The sequence below is a fragment of the Trachinotus anak genome, unplaced genomic scaffold, assembly GCF_046630095.1.
Source record: "Trachinotus anak isolate AG129_WGS33_773 ecotype Australia unplaced genomic scaffold, CSIRO_AGI_Tana_v1 ptg000014l, whole genome shotgun sequence".
NCBI lineage: Eukaryota > Metazoa > Chordata > Actinopteri > Carangiformes > Carangidae > Trachinotus > Trachinotus anak.
This window is the reverse complement of record NW_027273865.1, coordinates 20,493,550-20,511,004: the sequence shown is the minus strand read 5'-3', so window position 1 is coordinate 20,511,004 and position 17,455 is coordinate 20,493,550. Positions and strand designations below refer to the sequence as shown.

The 17,455-nt window shown below is 41.6% G+C and overlaps 2 protein-coding genes across 2 annotated transcripts in view; one reads left to right on the top strand and one right to left on the bottom strand.

The window, feature by feature from the left end:
- scn2b (sodium channel, voltage-gated, type II, beta) overlaps window positions 1–17,455 on the bottom strand; it is a 357,779-nt gene that overhangs the window by 317,406 nt on the left and 22,918 nt on the right. The window lies entirely within an intron of this gene.
- si (sucrase-isomaltase) overlaps window positions 15,874–17,455 on the top strand; it is a 62,550-nt gene continuing 60,968 nt past the window's right edge. Inside the window, exon 1 of the mRNA XM_071495837.1 lies at window positions 15,874–16,110. The gene's annotated coding sequence lies outside the window, so the exon portion shown is untranslated. The remainder of the gene's footprint in view (window positions 16,111–17,455) is intronic.

Sequence of the window (17,455 nt, the reverse complement as noted above, 5' to 3'; positions counted from 1 at the left end):
CCAGTTTGATGGCTTGGACAGTGTCGACAGAGATCCTCAGCAGTGGTCATTTGATGAATCTGTCACACATTGGACTAGCTGTTTTAAAATTATGTTATAAATATTTCTAAATGTATATTATATAACAAGAGCAACTTTAAAGAAAGAAATAGAACATAATTTCCTATGTCCTGAAATCATGAAAAAACCCTGTTAATACATCATTCAACTGTGCTGCAGTGCAGGAGCTCAACTGACCCAGTATGTTGAAAGAGAGAGAGAGAGGCGGGAAGAGATAAAAAAAAAAGGGTGCAGAAACAGCAAGAGTGAGACTCTTGTGAGGCTGTGTGAAAGAAAGAGGGCTCGAGAGAGAGGGTGATTCTCAACCCCTCTGCTACTTCTGCTGCTGTCTGCACTGTAAAGCTCTGCATTCGTATTGTTTGCCTAGTGAATTCTGGGTCCCCTGAGAATGTGGCCCTCTCTCTTGTCTGAAAATACTGCAAGTTTGGGAAAAGTTGCAGTCATTTGTGCTGCTCAGCAGTGTGCTACAGTCTTAGCTTCTGTGCATAAGAAAGATTAGCAATCTGCGTCGTTATCACTCATTTCGGGGAAGGGGAGGGGAGAACAGGAGGCATAATTTCATAAAATAAAATATGGAGCACAGTGTCCCTGGCCGGTGTTCTGAGTAGCCCGTCTCTGTCTCTGTCTTTGTTCCACAGTGTGGGCCTTACTTTGTGCTTTAGAATGGCCTGTAGTGTATTTCCTAAGCACTCTTCTCATTGATTTCTGCATACAGTGAGCTTAGCCAATTAATTTTTCATGTAACCATTACAAATGAGGTAAAATTTGCACAAAGTCAATCATCTGTATCCCCCCGGTTCCTAATTTCATATTTATCTCTTCAGTTTTTTTTCCCCTCTGTTGCACTTTTGTTTTCACTCTTCTTTTTTTTAAACTCTCCTTCTCCTCACACTTTGCTTTGCCATCCATGCATCTCTTTTTTAGTACAAGAACAGCCAAATGTTGACCTGCTGACCTTGCGGCTAGTCTGTATGTTGTGCTCAACCAGGTGATATTCCACTGACACTAGTTTAGTTCAGTCATGTGTCTTGTGCTTTGCTTTAGCTGACATGGTACAACTACTTTTGCAGTTTGTGTGCGTCAGCCAGGTGCATTGCTTTTGTTTTTAGAGAGTGCTCCATCAAATCTACAAGTGACCCTGGAGAATGGGTCAAACTGATTGAAATAAGAGTCAGAAAACTGAGAAGAGAGAAAGTCAACTTTCAGTATTGTGTGTGTGTGTGTATATATATATATATATATATATATATACACACATACAGTAAAGTGGTGTGCAGGTGAGATTTTATTTATAGAAAATGAAGATCCATATAGAGGAGACTAGTATCTCTACTGTGCAATTGTGTAGTGCTTTGACATTCAGCTGCTCGACTCAGATCATGAACGGTTTAGTGGATCAAGGCCACCTGCTGGTGACTGGTATAGCTGATGTGCCTCGTTGTTTAAAGTGCATAATCCTTCTTTGGTAAAAGCAACCTTCAGGGGGTTTCAGTGCTTTTGCAGAGCAAGGAATGTTTGGTATTCAGAGATCTAGTGAAAGCAAGATCTAGCTGCTGATTTAAAAATAAAAGCATACGTTAAATTCATGCCAAGAAAACCAGCCCACTGATTAGTGGAATGCAGACTGCACACTATACAGATTTGAGTGGCATTTGAACTGTGAATGAAGAGGAAAAGAAATAAGAGGGAAGCAGAGGTGATGAGTGAAGAAGAGAGAAAGAGAGGGGAAGTAATGATGAAAGGAGAGCGCTGGGTCTCTCTTTCTGCTATTTGTCAGTACAGACTGGTTGATCTTTGGGCTGCACTCATTGGCTGCTCAGACAGGGCTGTGTGTTTGTGGATGGAACATCCCACACTAATGCGTCAAAAACGTACCACAGACTAAAGCAAAGTACATTTGCATGTGAAATTAATTATTCATATTTTTAGCAGTGTCAGCATGATGCAAAGCTGAATTCATAAGGTCAAATGAGGTGTAATGTCACATCAAACTTAGAGCAATATAAATACTGCCACACATTGTTATGTATATGAATAAAATATGTGGGTATTTGCTTGCTTACACTCACACTCTCTGTCTCTCTCACACACACACACACACACACACACGCCTCCTCTACAGGAGAAATAACAGACTTTGTCGACTGAGTAGAGCAGAACTGACTTACACCTTTTGTGTAGAATTAATATGTGTTGTGTGTATTGCTGGCTCTGGCTGTTTGATCAGCTTGCTGACTTCTTTTAGTCCCAGGCTACGGTAACAGCACAAAGAGCAGGCAAGTGGAGCAGGATGAAGCAATTGTGGAGAGAGAGGGAGGGAAGAGTGATATAGGACATATGGCAAAAGACAGAAGACGGCCATTCATTAGTGTTTAAAGGCCTGATCCTCAATTTCCTCTTTTCTTTCTACTTGTAACAAAATGCATTCTGTGTGTGTGTGTGTGTGTGTGTGGGCAGTTGCTGCCTTTCAGCCTACCAAGACAGACCACTGGCATGTTCTCACCCACTGACCTGATGTTAACCAAACATTTCTGCTTGGTTAGCGAGCGTAATGATGCGTAATATGTCTCTGCATATACTACTCTATGTGTGTATGGCTGCGACTGCGTGTCTGCGGGTGCGTGTAGACTGTGTGTAATGATGTGGATCTGTTGTTGTGCGAGTGCGATTGCTCTGTAACTACTACTACAGCAGAGAGGGAGAGATTTGTGGAGATTTTTTGCCTAATGAGCAGGGATCACTTGCATTGTTAGCGTTAGCTCGACAATACACGTTAGCTTAATTAAGGCTTGACTGCTTTTAGAGGATCAGCACTCACCCACACAGCGGCAGTAGTAAATTAGGGACCACAACACATGAAAGAAGAGTGAGAAGTTTCTCTTAAAAATAAAGCAAAAACAACAGAAAACAAACACTTTTCTGCCTCTTGTGTAATATTCCACATCTCAGCTGAACTCCAGGCCTTCTGGAGTTCACACGGTCGATGCCAGGTTTCACAACATTGCTGACAGTAAGAAGAAGAGATACTGAAAACATTCATACAACTGGTGAACTTTGCACCCAGCATGAATAACAACGAGCACACACACACACACACACACACACACACACACACACACACACACACGTGATGAGTATCTTTAGTGAGATTAATGGCTATTACAGGGTTAGACATACACATATGAGATGAAGAATTCTTCTGTTTTTAATGGATAAAACCTGGAGGAAACCCTCCTCCACAGGTCATGCAGCCGGTAGTCAAATGTTGAGTCACATCTTGAGCACACCACATGATATTATAATAGAACCTTAACTGCAACAGTTAATGGCCTTGGTGTTGGATCCCAGGCAACAGATACCTGAAGAAGCTTAGTATAATAGATTTATTCCTTTGGAATAATATGATGTATATCAGTTAATGTTACTGCTGTTTCTCCTTCCTATCCTACTGCCCATGCCAGGCACTTGGCCATGGTTTTGAATGTCTCCTTCATGCTCCATTCCCCAAAGCCCAAAAACAACAGATAAGACCATGACTGTCGCCACATAATCCATCACGCAAAGCACAGGTCCTTAGAACACAGGCAGAAAGGAAACCAAAATCGTAGATGTGCTAATTTTGCTAAGGGAAAGGTTATTATCATGTTTGTAATTTATAGAGTTCTGCCTGCAGGTGTGAACGTAGGAGGAGCATGTGTTTCTTCTCATCACGGCAAAGCGATTGCATAATTTCTGTGGTGGTGTAAAACCAGTCTCACCAACAGGGGGAAAATTGACGTTAAGCGCTTGTTTTTGTTATTTAAAGGCTTCACTGATGTCTGTTGGTCTACTAGCAGCTGCTGTGTGTGCGTGTTTCTCTGAACAATGTCTCGAGAGTATGTGGGTTGTGGAGAGAATCCATAATGCAGCCCTATAATTCAGGCAGAATGCTGATTCACGGTCACAGGCAGGACAAAAGCAGTGTGTTTTCTTTAGCACACTGCATTGGTGTAAGGGTGTTGGTTGTGCAAATCAGCCCATGTATGTTGCATGTCTGCTTTGCTTGCAAGCATAGAGTGTGTTTTTCAAGATATATTCTGTCAGTGTGTATTCCTGTGTTTCCCTGCAGGTCTTATCTGAGTGTTTGCATGTAGGCAGGTATGCACTCAAGGTGTGTGTCCGTCCGTGTGTGTGCGTGCGTATGTGTGTGTCGTCAGGCAGTGAGGGCAGCACCAGACAGATCTCAGCTGTGTATGAGTGAAGCTGAGAACCCTTAGGGAAACACAACTAGACAGAGAAGAAAAGAGACCCCTGCAAAGTGTGAGTGAGAGAGAGAGAGAGAGAGAGAGAGAGAGAGAGAGAGAGAGAGAGAGAGAGAGAGAGAGAGAGAGAGAGAGAGAGAGAGAGAGAGAGAGAGAGAGAGAGAGAGAGAGAGAGAGAAACTTAGGGGGAAAAAAATGCCTGCCCCCCCCTCACTTCCCCGTAAGCTGCTGTCACTCTTCTCTCCACTATCTCCTCTTCCACCCTGGTCTTTTTTTTTTTCTTCCTCTCTCCTTCGCTCCATCTCGCCTAAAGAGGAGAGAGGGCAGGATGTGATAAGAAACCAGGGGGAGAAGAGGGACAAATGATGAGATGGAGAGGCGAAGAGGAGAAGAGGGGATGGGAGATAAACAGTGGAGACGCTGCAGACAAGTGAAATTATGGACAGCAGCCTAAAGAGAGGACGGGTTGGAGAGGAGAGAGCGAGGTAACGGGTGGGAACTATTTTTAAGCGTCTGATGTATGAGCGTGCTTAACTGCTTCGACTGACAAATTTTCAGGGCCCCATGAATAATTTGGCTTCGAGAGCGACTGTGCGGTGAAGAGAAGAGCAGGGCAGGTGATGGACTGGCGGCTGAGGAGGATCAACTGTAAAATGTGAAGCTGTAATACTGTACCTGCTACCAGAGCACACTCAGCCAGTCATTTGAACTGGCACTCGAGGCAAAAACGCTGGGCAATTCATCATAATTCTCAGTGGTCATCATACCAAATTATTTTTGACTTAAAAAAAAAAAAAAAAAAAATTGATGTCACGGAGGATTTGCACAGACAGATTGCTGCCTCATTTAATTGGAGCATTTAGCATTTTTGCTTGCATCACTCCACTAAGTGTGGAAGCAAATGGGGACAGACAAATAGTTGTGGAACGGGGAGGAGACGGACTGGTAACAGATGGAGCCTCTTTCAGTTCCCCCAGTGGCAAAAAGAAAAGAAAAAAAGTAAGCCCACCTTTCCCTCAGCTGGTCCATTGCTTTGCTGCATCTTGGGAGCGGCACAGAAGGTGGTGCCCCTCTGTCTGACCCCAGTCTCTCATTCTCTCTCGTCTTTCTCTCCCTCACCTCACATCCTTCTCCCTCCCTCCATCTCTCGGAGCAGCAACAGCGGCTGATGGATCATTCGGGTTGGCGGGGTTGACAGGCAGGTTGATGTAAGAGACTGAGAGACAGAAAGATACGGGGCGAGAACGTGCGGCGTGTGTGTGTGTGTGTGTGTGTGTGTGTTTGTGTGTTTGTGAACGTTTGTTTTTGTGAACGAGAGAAAGAGCAGTGTGGCTACCCTCATCCTCCCCTTCACCCTCTCTGGTTATTCCTCTCTCTTTCCTCCACGCCCTCTACCTTGGCACTTCTTAAATCATCTTCTGATACTTTGACCCCATCTATTTCCCCCCCATCCCTTTTCCTCTTTTTGTATCATGTCATGGTTTTTCAGGGGAGGCAGCAGTAGCCTAGAGGCCAAAGACGCAGGCTTGTGACCAGGAGCTGATACAAACCTTAGGCTTGGCAGATGGAACATGAATGAGAAACACTGTATTTACCAATTGCAGATAGATAATATTATTTAAACAAAAGGTTGTCAATTTGGGAAATAAAGTTATTTACTCTCCAGAAAGTTAGCTATTATATCGTCAGCGTAAATCCCCTCATTTACAATATGCAGTGCCCTTTCTCCTACCATAACCTCTCTATCCCTAAACTGATACATCTCTTCGTTCATTTCAATGCTAGTTAGCTAATCACATTATGGTGCCTTACTTAAAAGGAATGTATTCCACCTTTAATTTAATCCTAAAGCTTCTTGCTTTACTTTACACAATTAACCCTTTGACACATATAATCTCATGCATGAGATGTAAGTGCCGCCATCTCAGTAGTGCACAATTTTACAAGCAACCCTGAAGAGCTTTTGTTAAAGCATTTACGCTGGAGTGATCTTCGGTGAGTCAAACTCAGAGCAGAAAATTATTGATTACCTCCAGGGATACTTAAACCAGTGTTTTTGTGCCTGAAAGATAAAATAGCTCTTCCACTTCACAGCTTGGCCCTCGACATCTATAGTCAAGCTTTTACCTTGCCCTATCATATCCAAGCCTGTGCTATCACACAAGAATGAAACCGTCCAGTGTTTAGTGTTTATACACCCCCCACCACCATTCTTTTTTGCATTTTTGGGCTCTTATCTGGATGAATAAATGCTCAAGGGTGCATGAGTAAACACAGCCAGGGTCTTTAAAAGGTTGGAAGGGACTGACACTGAGGTTGTAGCCACAAGCTGCAGGGAGTGATAATAAAAAATTAAAAAATAAAAAAAAACAGGCTGAAGTGGATCAAAAAATGGGATGGATGATCTTGACAAAAAAAAAAAGTATCTATTTTGAATTTATGAAAAGAGAAATGTCAAAAGACACAGATACAGTCAGTCTCATACGTCTCTCAACCAGGTGATTATGCTTTATTATCATTATTACACTATATTTCCATTCAAAGATCAAATGTGGTTTTACTCACAGTCTGTTTATTCTTTTCATTTTCCATTTTTATTCATTGATTTTCCTCGGCTATACTCTCTCACAGTTCAGTCATTTTTATTCTGTCTGCCTGCGTGTCATTGAAACACACATACCTTGGTGATTGGATATACCTGTTTCAGCAATGACCTGATGTGTGTGTGTGTGTGTGTGTGTGTGTGCGCGCGCGCGTGTGTGTGAGTAATAGAGAGAGAGACTTCTGTTTTTACTTGTCAGCAGGACAGCAAGCTAAATTCTTGCCTGTGTTGTCAGAAGAACTTTGAATTTGAAGTGGCTCCGTTTTCTTTTCTAATTCTTACCTTCACTGGACACAAACGCAACGGCAGCATTCAGATTCATGGATTATTATTTAGCTAGTTTCCAAATTATATATACTGCTCCAACTGTTTTTACATCATTGCTTTTATTCCCCTTCTCTCACTTTCACATCTGGCCTCACCCATTCATGTTCCGTCAAATAATTTCAAATTTAAACAAGATGCCGTCTGCACTCTGTGAGTAATTCAAAGGTGCAGCAGTGACAGCATTGTTATTTTGTTTTGGAGGATTGGATCAAGTAAACTTTATTTTATGTTTTGACAGCTGGCTTAACTAAAGAAACAGAAAAGTCATTGTATGTAAGAGAAAGATGAAAAAGTCTCTTATAGCGTGTCTGTGTATGTGTATTTGTAGGTGCTCATGTTGTGGGTCTAAGATTAGATTGGTCTCGTGAGACCTGATTGAGCCACTCCCCTGGATTGAACTAGACATCAGTAAAGCCTGACATGGCAAAGGGCTACTGCTGAGCTCGCACTGCTTTATTTATCACCTCAAAGTGAGTGTGTGTGTGTGTGTGTGTGTGTGTGTGTGTGTGTGTGTGTGTGAGTGATCACAGATTTGGGCCTCTCGCAAGAGTGTTTGCATTTGCGTATGTGTCATGATGTGAGTATATACGTCGAGGGGAGTTTTTGTGAATATGAGTTTGTCCACACATACATACACACACACACGCACATACATACACACACGCACATACAAACACACACGCACGTGAGTGTTTGGACTGGACTCTGGACTCGGTCCAAGTTCTGTGTTCTCTCCTTCTCTTTTTAAACATGATGTTTATACCACAAGGACAGTGATGAAGTCAGGAACAGAATTCCGATGAAGTGTGTGTGTTTATTTGCCTGTGTGTGTGTGTGTGTGTGTGTGTCTACGTATTTATAACACAAGGACAGTGATGCGGAGAGGAGCTGCATACTGATTAAGTGAAGTCGAAGAGAGGGCCTCTGTGTTGGCAGGCAGAGCCACACAGCAACAACAAGTCATTCACCTAATTTAGGACACACACACACACACACACACACACACACACACACACACACACACACACGGATGGACAGAGAGAGAGAGAGAGAGAGAGAGAGACAGAGAGAGAGAGAGATGTTTCACTACAAAATCTTTGGATACAGAAACTGCACCAGATGATGTTTTGATAAGAAAAACATTTTTGTCTTGAGCTGCAGCGCTGTGTCGTACGCAGTTTGACTTTCACCAAAGACTAATAGGTTTTTGTAATTATCATTACACTCGTATAGAGATAGAGATATGCCATAACTCTTCACGGCCTCTGAATCAGCAGAAAGGTCATTAAAGATGGAGGAAGGACGGAGGAGAAAAGAGTCAAATGAAGGGAGGATAATGGATAGAGGGAGCACAGAGAGAGACAGAGAGAGTGAAAGGACGGGAAAGATCAATACAGTCTGTACTGTGAGAGCTGAGAATCTGCATATCATGGATGGAACGGGGCGAGGGAGGAGTGTAGGTGTAGAAAAACAGAGAGGCACAAGTTTTAACGTTTTCTTCCGCTCGTGTTCGGGAGGGTATCCAGGGAGGGTGAGAGAGGAGAGCAGGTGAGAGAAGAAAGGGTGGTGACAAAGATGAGAAGTCGCTTTAAGGCTGTCAAAGGGAGAAGCGTGCAACAGGGGCATTTCTGAATGAAAGATGATGGAAGATAGAGCGAGAGAAGCTGGGAGAGACAGAATGGGAGTCACGCTGCAGGAGTAGTGAGAGTGACAGACTGAAGGGGGATTTGCAGTCTTTCTCAGAGATAAGCACACAGTTTTCTTTCTATCCTGCTAACCCTCACAGTCACAGGGGCACCATGTGCAAGTGTGCATACACACACACACACACACACACACACACACACACGTGCACACAAATAACCAACACTGTTCTACTGCGGCGAGCTCTTGGCACCTGACAAAAGTTCACCCGCCCAGAGTTGCCATGGCAACGAGGAGATTCTTGTTGCTACCCATACAGCCTGACTCCCAGCCTGATGAGGGAGAGAGAAGAAGGGGGGGGGGGGTAAAACAGCTAATTGAACTTTAAATGAGGATGTTGATTTGATTAGAAAAGTGAGCAAATTGGAATCTCATGGCACAAATATTCCATATTTATTTGTTAAGTGGTTTTTAATTAATGTTTGACCAGCATGTTGTTATTTGCAACATCAAGTAAAGAAAAGGCTGCAGTGTTGAATTATATCTGGACTCATATCAAGCAATATCAAAAACAGTAGATATCACCTGCACAGCCACTTTCCATCAGTCCCATTCTGATCCAAAAAGGGGTGTAAAATATGTTGTTTTTCTGTCCAGTTTAATTTGCATTGATGCACTTAGAATCTTGGTCAAACATTAATGAAATGGGTCTTAATTGAAATTAGTAAATTAAAAACAGAAATCTGAAAAAAAAAACAAAATCAGAAAGATTATGTCTCAGCAACTTCTCAAAAAAAAAAAAAAGCTCAGCTCTTTTATCTTTTCTTCTTTGAGTTTGCTTGACAGGCAGAGATGATGTCTGAGTGACTGTCAAAATCTGAAAGATCACAGACAGGTAGTGTCATATGCATGTATCTACACATAAGAAAACTTCATGCAAGAACACATATGGTGTGCTACACATACAGGCCTAAAAAATGATATCAGGCTGTGCTGGTCACCATGGGAAGATACTCTTGCACCACTTTCCAGGCAGGGAACACTTCAGCAGGGCAGATGTTTGCCAATGTAGTTGCTGAACCCAGGTCTTTCCAGACAGCATGCTGCCTGCTAAATGCATGCAAATCAGCCATGTTGCATAAAACAAGCCTTGTCTACTAGTGCTCCATCAGTTATGCCAACAAAGGTCCATTTACCTTTACTAAACAATCTGAGCGGCTTTCAAAAGTCCACATCAGGAAGACTGTTGTCCTTGTCGCAGACATCTTTCTGAATGATGGTAATTCATGGCATGTTTTGGGGGAGGGGGGATAAAGAGGAGGAAACAGTGACTGTACTAATAATGCAATAATTATCTATGGATGACTATGAGTTTTGTTTGTGCAGTCTTTATGCTTTAATAGCATTACTATTTTGCTGTCGTTAGCGCGTTCAATTTAAGATAATTAGCTGTCAGATTATATTAGCTTTTAAATCTCCTATGCAATCGGAGAGAAAGTCAGTGGGTGGGGGGAGGTGGTAGCCAAAGAACTAAAGAATCTTTTATGTGCACATACACGCACAGACACACACACACACACACACACACACACACACACACACACACACACACACACACACCCACACACGGCACGCCTTTTTCCTCTCAGCACACAGATATGAAATAATGAAATATTGATACTCCACAGACCGTGAGCAGCTCAGCAGTAAAAGTAAATTTGAGATTCCGACACATGAAAGTAGAGCGAGAAGTTTCTTTTCTCTCTCTTTTCTTTTCTACTTTTCTGCTCCCTGTGTAATATTATACAACTCTGCCGAACTCCAGGCATTCTGGAGTTCACAAGGTCAATGCCATGATTTACAACAAGACTGACATAAGACAGCGAGAGGAAGATCTCTTGAAAACATTCACACTTTGACTTTCTTTACACAGATAGCAGCAACTGGTGAGCTTTGCACCCAGCACGAGTAACAGCACCAACACACACAAACACACACGCACGCACCCGCACACACACGCACACAGAAATTGGGGTTAATCATTATACCAGATCTGGCGCACAGTGCATTTAAAGCAGCTATCAAGGCTTAACAGTGACAGTTGCTCGTGTACTCATTATTTTATGAGAGTGCATGCACGCACCCACGTGAGTGTCTGTGAGTGGGAGTTTATTCCTGTCAAAACAAGCAGAGTGTAACAGCAGGGATAGAAGACATTTCCCTTAGGAATGACGCAGCAAAACCCTTGTGTGTGTGTGTGTGTGTGTGTGTGTGTGTGTGCGCATGCACATTTTCCTCTTTATTCACTGTGCTGTTTCTCCCCCATAGGGGTGTAACATCTGTGCCATGCTTATGGGGAAAACTACATAATGGGAACACTTACATAGGCCACCTGCATATTATGGCTTGTGCAACCATTGGTAATGTAGCAACAACAGATACACACAATCACACAGAGAGAACAACTGCAACACTGCAGGATAATTGCTTGATGACCTTGTCTCCTACTGAATGACTGCATCAACATGGACAGTTCATTGTATTGTTGCCATCTCCTGAGCATGATTTCTGTGAGGCAGAAGACAAAGATAATCATTTTTCCTCCACTAAACTTGATCCTGTGGCGGCAATTTGACTATGCCAGGAAGGGGGTATCCCTTTGCCATCCCAAAGCCATAATACAACATAGTCATGGTAAATGCAGTGAGACACCTAACACAATTTAATGTTGATAAAATGCCAATAAAAGCACAAGTTAGCACCCCTAATCACACCATTTAATATTTTAAACATTCTGTTATACAGAGTAGACCCTTTTTTAGACTTTACATTTAATTAGATTTTTCAAATTGAGCAGGACACTATGTTTCACTGGAACTGTTGGACCTTTGCCACCATGGATCAAGCCGGCTGAGTTTGCATTGACCAAAGGTTGACTTTAGCCTGTTGGAGCCTGTTGGAGGCTTTCATAGACAATCTAATATCACCTAAGCAACAGTGGAATTACTGCATCATGTTCAAAATAATAGAAACTGGTGCGGTAACATCATCAGCAGACGCCATTTGTGTAACCTGTGTGTATGTTGGTTTTACTTGTAGCTGCTTCTCATTCCGGGTTATGCTGCAGTGTGTGTGTGTGTGTGTGTGTGTGTGTGTGTGTGTGTGTGTGTGTGTGTGTGTGTGTGTGTGTGTGTGTGTGTTTATGAATACTCACACACAGTGCTGATTATTCACTCTAAAGTGGAAGGGTTTAACATAAAGTGACATATTTACCAATGTGGAAAAGACAAGTTTCCTTATTGAATGACAGTGAGGGATAAAAGTAGGATTCACTGAAAATGTACTTAACAAAAAGACCTTTGCTTTTGGGAGAGTAATGCAGAGATAAGATTTGAATTTCCTGTGCATTGATCCTGAGTAATGAGGTAGTGAGCATTGCAGTATAAACATGATTAAAAAGAAAATGGAGAAATTGTGTTTTGAAAGGTTTCCACTGGATTTTACCTACACACTCTACCAGCCTTACAAAGCCCCACTAAGTGACTTTCATTTTCACACACAAAAGCCTGGGACACCAGGTTAATTAGTGGTGGTGCTATCTTCAGTGTTGAGTAGCATGTTTGCTTGAACTGTAATTACATCTCCCCACTAAGCTACCAACAGAACATAGATGCTTGTTAAGCAGGCCGACCTACGCTTAAAAAAGAAACTATTTGCTAAACTGCAGAATCCTTAAGAGGGACTCTTTATCATTGGGGTGAAGTTAGATGTAGGCTCATTGAAAACACAACAATGTCGTTATTGTTCCACTGACATTTTGTTTTTCTAAGCAAATGCGTTCATGGTAAATAGGAGACTCACACGAGGTGGTTACAAAGACCACCATGGACTCAGCACACTGCCGTCACCTGGAATCAACAATGCTACAATTTGCTCTGAGCAATGGCACCTCTTTATTGTTTAATACAAGAAACAGTCACTGCTGAGAAAATGGGTGGTTCTTTAGTATATTTCTTCAGGCACTGGAGTCTACAGAAGGACTGGATTGGTCAAGAGGAACCCTCCTGTGAAGAGGTGAACAAAGGAGGTGCTGGACAACAGCTGAACACTACAGACCTCAGCAGGTAACTGGATCAGGTTTGTGTGAACAGATTCGCGAGTCAGCCAAAACTCAAACTACTGCATAGCAACAGCCAACAACTCTGTCTAAATAAAAACTCATCAGCAACAGCTTTCAGTGTATTACACAGTAACATGCGACACCCAAGCTGCAACCTGCGAGGCTGGAAAATGAAGCCAACACGGAAGTGCCAAAAACTGCACTTCTTCAAATGGCCTAAAACGAGTCAATCCCCATAGACTCACATGTTCAAATGTCCAACTTTACAGAAGAAACAAACATGTTTACAGCCTGACACAAAAAAACAGTCCCTTCAGGACAACTGCACCGAGGGTGAATTTTTATATAACTAGACGCTAGCAAGATGGCGACGGCTTAGCAGCCCACTCTGAGCTTCATTGCTCTTCAGAAAGCTATGGGTCACAGAGGCTAGATCCATCTTCGTAAATGTACAGTCTATGGTGGCACCTAGCAGTCACATTTAGCCAGCGCAGAGCAACCATAAGCAATATGTTGACCATATTACTTATGGGAAGCCAAGCGCTTGCTCTTTGTGGGAACTGTTGGGTTTTTCTCTATAACAAAGTAAGGTCTCGACCTTACCCTGTAAAGTGCCTCGAGATAATGTATATTATGATTTGGCGCTATATAATTAAAATTAAATTGAACTGAACTGAAATCAGCATTTTGAGGTGACCTCTAGACTAAAACATAGCTACTAGCCAACACCAACTTAAAGGTTTAACTTCTGGTACTACTACAACAAATTGACATTATTCATTTGAGGAAAAGTATTAAGTGATTCAAACTCATTTCTTTAACAGTCCAAGGTTACGATTTACCTCATTGTGCGTAAAAATTATGAGAAAATGTGCACCTGGATACTTGACAGACAAGCAAGGGCAGTCATTGTGATTTGTTTTCCATAATATGTTGAGAGATAGACAAGATACATTGTCAGAGAGCCAATACCAGATAAAAATCAGTATAGACACATTTATTATATTTAGACCTTGGTAATGTTTTATTGTGCAACCAGAGCACAGTTAAAAAATGACAAAGTAGATAATAAAACACTGCAAAAGTAATAAAATGAAAAAAGGACTCATGGCAGTACATGTGCTCCAACTCTAAATGGTTCCAGTCAAGGAACATTTCAGATGTTCATGGTGAAGATGTCCAATAGTAGCCTCCTCAAAGCAAAGTAAAATTGTATTTATATAGTGTAAAACTTATTGTTATAATCTTGGTTCGGTCAGATCTGATATTAGGTGGACAAACCAGATACCGGCTCTCTGGAATCCTGGTAAAGGTGCCTTGTTTTACCCTCATGCACATAAACAGACACAAATGTACACGCATGAACACACATATATTAACTTGGTTGTTGGCAGCTCTCAATATGAAGTGCCTAGTTTTAAAGTGACTGGATCGATACAGGGGAGTGAATTGCCAATTTCAGTTTGTTCTATTGAAATCGGCTGGCACTGCATTCTAGAGGGAGAGCACCTGAAATTGGCAACAGCAGAGTGGAATTGGATTTGTAAGGAGAGAAAGACAGTGGGAAGTGGAGCAGAATGAGCAGGAAAACAAAACAAAAAAACAAAAACAAAAAAAAAAAAAAAACCAAAGACGCCTACATGTACCCATGCCCATGCATGTACACGCAAACAACAAATTGTTTTTATGTCATTGGCACCCGTATGCTATCTTATCAAAATTATGGAGACAGTTGTGCACAACCCTTCTACTCTGCCTTTCACCATCTCACCAGCATGCACCCACTTACAAACACACACATTCACCAAGAGCTCATTGCTGCTTCTTCGATCGTATAGTCCATGGCAATCAAGCTCTGTGTTGGAAGAAGAGATGATTGCGTCTCTAGTGAATAGCTCATTCAGTTGATCCTCTCCATTCTGTTTATTGGGATGACGTGGATGGAAGCCATCACCAACCTACAGAGGGTATTGGCACAGATGGATGTTCAGCCATAGAAACTGTGCACAATTTTAACCCTAGCTTTGCCGTTCTTTCTACCTCGACAAGCTAAAGCAACAGAAATGTGAAGGATGGTGAGTTTGAAGAATACACAGCCAATGGCCTTGGACCACAGAGGATATCAGCTCTTTCCACATGCTTTGACATCATGTTCAGACTCAAAAAGATTAATACCACTCTCATATAAGATGTAGCTGGAGCCAGCAACAAGTTAGCTTATGTTAATATAAAGACTTGAAACAGGTGGAAACAGCTACCCTGGCTCTGTCCAAAAGGTAAATATATATATATATATATATATATATATATATATATATATATAATTAACACGTATTTGTTTAATCCATACAAAATCCAAATTGTAAAAAAAAAAAAAAAAAAAAAACATTCTTGATAGGCTAAGCTAACATTATTAACTGTACAGAAGATCATCCCAAAAGATATGTAGCTTCACATAGATATCACACAAGGAAGCGCAAGAGTCCAAGTAGATGATGTGCATGTGATCAAAAAGTTATTGAGACAACAACACACAATGACTCCAGTTTCCTCCATTATATAGTACAGTCATAAGAATACAAAAGTAACTTTGATGCTTTGATCACAGTGGACTCATTACCAATAAATCATCCAATATTCTGATTATTTCCTTTGTTCTACTACAAACCGCAAGCGTGTACATGCATGTGTGTATCAATGACTGAAAACTGGTGATGTGGTCACAGCGGGATAAAGATTACTCTTTCTGGGTCAGAGCTTAGAAAAAACAAAAATACACAGTAATCATTTGGGTAAATTATAACCATAAACACACACAAACACACACACGCACATAGTCATAAGCAGTGAGGAATAAAACATGATAGCGGGATTGATTGTAACAAGCTGATATGGGGATTGCAGGCTGTAGTTGTTTCCTCACACTGTGTATATGATTGTCTAACATTTTATGGCTTTGGGGTCTGCATGCTGAGACTTTAAAAACACACACGCACACACACTGAAGCACCAAAGGAGTGGCGAACATCTTTGACCACAATACATCCTGAGGATTAGAAGGTTCTATCTCACTTGAACTTGAGGCACCTTGCCTTGAACACTGGGAGAGAGCCACGGTAAGATTGCAGCTGCCCGCTGTCAAGCTGTTCAACCTGCAAACAAATTTTCTTTATCTTATATTAAACTTATTATACTGTACAGTAAGTAAACATTGTCTGCAATATAGGTTATAGCATTTGTTTACGGTACTCCATGATTTACAATATAGTGCTGGCAGATGACAGATTATCGCTGTGATGCAGGTGGGATAAATTTTTAATAACTACATCAACACATGACAATGATGAATACATAAATACTAGCGGATTAAAAACTCTTTGTTATTGATAGACTTGCATGAAATGGAGTTTTACTGTTTTATTTATTCTTTTTTCAGCTTTATGTAGCTTGCAGATGTTTGAATTATGCAGTTCTACCCGCATTACTGTAGACAGACTGTGACCAAGTTTGTTAATGATAATGTTGGTAATATGTAGCTTTTTGCCAGTAGAGTAAATAATCTACTGTAAATGCAGCCCCGGGGAACAGATGTCTATGAAGGGCTGTGAAAACTGTTTCAGAGACAGCTTTTTTTTTTTTCTTTCAGGTATGCACTGCACTGATCTGCACTTTTAATGCTAGTCTTAAATATAATTACAGGTGACAAACTGCCTCTTGGGCTGACATTAACTTTTAAGGATATGTCTCAAAGTAACCAGAGAACTAAGGCATTAAGTAAAAGTTCAAATTAAATATCAGATATTTTAAACCGCCTTGTGCCCATGGGAACCTCAACAGTGTGGCTATAAAGTCTTTCTGTTTGTTATGTGTATGTATGTGTGTGTGTGTGTGTGTGTGGGTCTACACATCAAAATGTCTGTGTGTCGGGAAAAGTAAAATGATATGGTGTCATGAGTGGAAGCTATTTTTAGGCACTTAGTGCAAGCTAAACGGAAGAAGAGAGAGGCTAAAGGGTTTGTACTGTATGACTATCCGTGTGTCTTTTTCTGTGTCTGTGTGTCTCGGAGTGATATTGCACGTTGGCAGGCGCTTTTCGGTGTTTCTCTAGGATGTGCAGCTGATTGCAAACACACATGAGGGCATGCACAGGTTGGGCTCTCTGTCTCTCTCTCTCTCTGCCCTCGCCTGCTCTTCACAGCACATTAAACACAATGGCAATAAGTACCTCATTCACCCAAATAGACACAACCCCCCACCCCTAGACACACACACACACACACACACACACACACACACACACACACACACACACACAGAGTCAAACACAGACATTCACCTTGTTTTTGTCTCCAAGAGTCCATTGGAGTGAGGCCTAATTGCTTGAGTGATATGATGGGTGCCTTTGCAAAGACTACATCTGGCTTGTCAAACAGTTCTGTCAAATCCGTTTCTCTTTATCAA